Source organism: Podarcis pityusensis (genome assembly GCF_964106645.2).
Source record: "Podarcis pityusensis genome assembly, chromosome: 4".
Classification (NCBI taxonomy): Eukaryota; Metazoa; Chordata; class Lepidosauria; order Squamata; family Lacertidae; genus Podarcis; species Podarcis pityusensis.
The window spans coordinates 101,157,547-101,161,720 of NC_138027.1; the positions used below are offsets into that span (position 1 = coordinate 101,157,547).

General features: G+C 43.1%; 1 long non-coding RNA gene across 1 annotated transcript; it reads left to right on the forward strand.

Annotated features, from left to right (window-relative positions):
- The first annotated feature begins 876 nt into the window (after positions 1–876).
- Positions 877–2,138, forward strand: LOC308474921. The gene is made up of 2 exons (XR_013985042.1): positions 877–954; positions 2,033–2,138. It is a non-coding gene; the product is annotated as an uncharacterized lncRNA (long non-coding RNA).
- The last annotated feature ends 2,036 nt before the right edge of the window (positions 2,139–4,174 follow it).

Below are 4,174 nucleotides of genomic sequence, written 5' to 3' on the forward strand. Positions count from 1 at the left end.
TGGTTAATCTCTGCCAGCCCTCCAGATGTCGCTGAACTACAGCTCCCATCATCTATGACCATTGGCCATACAGCCTAGGGCTGATGGGATTGGGAGTCCAACAGCATCCAGATGGCCACAATACAGGAGAGACTAGGTGGCCCTTTAAACTCACTCTGCTGCAGTCATACAAATCTTTCTGCCTTAATTAATTTATAAATAAGGGGACATTTGAGAAAGGTTGCTTAAAGGAAAGCATGCGTAATATGTGCTTTCCTTTCCCATTCCTTTCCCTATGAAAGAGAGGACATTCTGCTCTGGTCAGAAGGAGCCTCATCTCTCTCTTGTAGAGGAGACCCATAAGCATAAGGGCAGGAAGCGTACGGCACTTCTTTTCTAGTTGCTTGCATGCAACATCCAAAGCAACTCTGTAATGGATGAAAGAGCTATCAAATGTATGTTAGAGAAGGTAAGTCTCCATAGGTCTGTAGGATAGGACATGTTTTACATTAGAAGATATGAGTTAAATCCCTAGTATCTTCACTTAAAAGGAATTTATGTAGGTTTCTACCTATGTCCTTGAAGAGCCAAACTTGGAAAGGCAGAACACTAATGATGGATGAACCAACTGACAGGGTAAATGAGCCTTGTATGTTGTGTTTGTAGTGGTGGTAGAGCTAGGCTTTCTTTTCCCATTAGAGTGATAAAACAGGGAATAGGGAAAATGGGATTGTCCATATGTTGCAGGACTACAACTCCCATCGTCACTGATTATTGACCATGCTGGTTGGGGCTGATGGGAGTTGAAGTGGATGGCTAAAGATTCCTCATCCCTTTAGTAAAGCAATATGAATTGCACTACATGCCTGAATATAACATTATTTCTGTTACATTTAAGGAACAGTAATATAGGGCACAAGGAGAAGGGGACGACAGAGGACGAGATGGTTGGACAGTGTTCTTTAAGCTACTAAAGTGAGTTTGACCAAACTGCAGGAGGCAGTGGAAGACAGGAGTGCCTGGTGTGCTCTGGTCCATGGGGTCACGAAGAGTCGGACACGACTAAACGACTAAACAACAACAACAATATAGGATCTAAAATTTCTCTCTGTGTGCACACAGACACACACAGTCTGTACTGTATAACTTTCTCAGTGATCTGCCTTTGGTAAAGTACCTGGATGTAACTGTTTGGGTACATAACAGCTTTAATACTGTCTGTTTTGCACACATAATAGAAACCTGTTTAATGTGGCATGACAGCTGAGACTTCCCAGCTAGTGCATATTTTGCAGAATGAAATATACTCTGTGCTCCTTTGCCCCTGATTTCTGAATTGGCCCCAACTTGAGCTACTCAACAGGAATGAGGGCTAATGGCTATGGTGGTGTGCTTGCAGTTTCCTGAGCAGCTGTCTGAGTCTCTTAAAGCATCCCAGTGGTATTACAGAGCCTATATCATTTCCTGTGTTCCTGGCAGGATCATCTTTTAAGTGTAACCCCTCTGTGCTGCTTGTGATGTTTCATGCCTCTTTTTCATTGCAGTTTGGCATGTGAAGACCTTAATTATAGCCCTCTGAACTTCTCAAACAGAACCAGTACTGCAAAAAATCAGCACAAAGACATCCATTTAAATGTTTCCTAGTTTGAGAAGAAACCCCATCATCATACTGAACATTTTTTTAAAAGTTGTCTATTTGGAAACTTCAAGAAAGAATCTCAGTGGTAGTACAGTAGTTGTCAGGGCTCGGCTGGGGCCCTGGAGGCCATACCTTGAGTTGGTGTTCTCCATGCCAAGATTCATAGGTGATTCTGGAGGCAAGATCTAAACTGCTTTCAGAAAGCTCTACCTGGTTTACCCACTGAAGGCTAAGCTCCCATATTGTTTATGCCTAGTTCCTATTTGTACAGTATGCCAAGCCTTGCTAATCTAGAGACTACACAGCTTCTAAAAACAAGGGCAGTTATCACACACCTCAATCAACGAGAGTCAATTTTGTTTAACCATTGCTTTTAAAAATATTTTCTCCCCCTCTCCCTCTCCCTTGGACCAGGCCAAGAAGTGTGAGGAGGAAGAGTGCATGTCACCCACACTATGGCTCTTTTCATTTGTGTGTGAAGACCCCCAGGAGCTACCCCAATAAATAATTACACACATGACATGGAATTTAATTTTAGGTTATTGGCATAATTTTGGCCACAACTTTATTGATTACAGATAGTGAGTGGTTTGTTTAGGCATTGGTTCTACTAGGCTGCTCCTGACCTCAGCAGGACGCAGCACTGACGACTGGGCCCCACCATATCGTCAGTACAGGTAAACACTGTGGGGGAGCACTGGTACGGTCACATGACTCAAGCTCACCCCAAAATGCTCCCAGGGACTCTTGCGAGGCCCTACCCCCCGAAAGGGGTCGACAAAAGCATGGCAAGTCCCTGGATTCCTTTAACGGAATACCTCTTGCCATTGGAGGAGCCAGGTTCTCCGACCTCCCCTCCACACCACCTTTAATCAATGCCTAACCGCCAAACCTTACAAAGTTGTGACAGTTTGCTATGTGGCAGGCGAAACCCAAGTGGCACCAGCCAATCAGCCAAATGGGAAAATTCCTATCGGGCCCCTGCCCCAAAAGCAGACGACCCACGACGGCATAGCAAGGTCATGGCAAGACCCTAAATATAGGGAAGGGTGGGCGGGTGATCTGGTGCTTGAAGTGAAAAGAGGAAGCTCAACGCAACGTGCAGCGGTATACATAAAAATCCCTCGGTTAATACACAAAATTCCCATTGGCCAGATTTGCCCAACAACTGAGGAACCACCTATTGGGTTGTTGTGGCTATCCAATCGCTCCCACCCACAACAGTGAGGTCAGTCCTGATGATCTCACCACAACACATTCCCTCTGTGAGGAGGACCCAATTTATCTGTGCCATTTAAAAGCTATTCATGCCACCTCAGGTTGGCTGTTGTCAATTCAATCATATCAATCCAAGCTATCATTCTTATCTCAGATTCTGGTGGGACCCAGAGCCTTTGATGCAAAAAGTTCCTAGACTGAAGTGATAGAATCCTGGACTTTGCCACATCCAACTGCAAATGGGGGAAATCATATTTTTGAATTCTTCCCCATGTACTACCCCCGTTCCCAAATCATGCATGTCATAAGCACACCAGAGGCAATGTTTAGTGTAGTGAGTGTTTTACACGGGTAGCATTCAGTAATATTGCTGTACCAAAACTTGCCCTTCCATTTCTCTAAATATTTCTTCAACTGTTTTTCTCACCCGATCTCAGGGTGCTTTCAAATTCTGTCAGAATTTGGGTGGGTGCAAGGTTCACATTTTTGTTTATTGTCTCAAGGTGGCCATGGGCATTTTTCTGTCCATTAAATGTTTCTCCAGCTCTGCAGCTTCTCTGCCAGCTTGTGATTCATGATGTTTTTTAAAAAACCTTTTGTCTTGAGTTCTCAGGATGTCTTCTCTGGATCTTTAATTGAAACACAGGAAGCCAAAGTGGCTGATTATCAAGTACCTGAGATTATTGCTGTCATTGATTTTGTTTTAGAGAAGATTTACCTTTAAGAAAAATCTGCACTGATTTCTAAAAGACTAAAGAAGGCTTCACTTTTTAAAAAAGCAGCTGTCAGGCACATAAGAGGATGACACACCCAGTATAGACAAGCACCCAGGAAGGCTGCTGAATGAAGACCTCTGGAGAAATGATTTACATAATAAACGAAAGAAAACTGAGAAATATCCCCTAGACTTGAAACCAAGGCAAGCACAGCAAATTTCTGTGCCACACCCATGGAAATTCCTCTGAAATATTCTGAACTCATTGATAATGCTGAAATGCAATTGATTTATTTCATAAGTTGTGGGAGAAGGGTTAAAACAAATGCAGGAGAATATATTGGCACAACACTCTTCAATATATCCCCATTTGAAGTGGAAGAGTTCAGAATTTTACTATCTAGGTGTGGGTAATGCAGGGGAGATTTCACCCTGACAGTTCCTCCACCTGCCTCATCTGTCCAGTCATCTGATGATACAGAACAGTACAATTGCTGTTTAAAACAAAAATAGACATTTTATTTCATAATATAATGCAGTTCAAATCTTACTGCCATAAGAATAAAAGTGGGGGCAGTGGAAGAATGCAAGGGGTTCATAAATATTGGATCAGTTGGATGTGT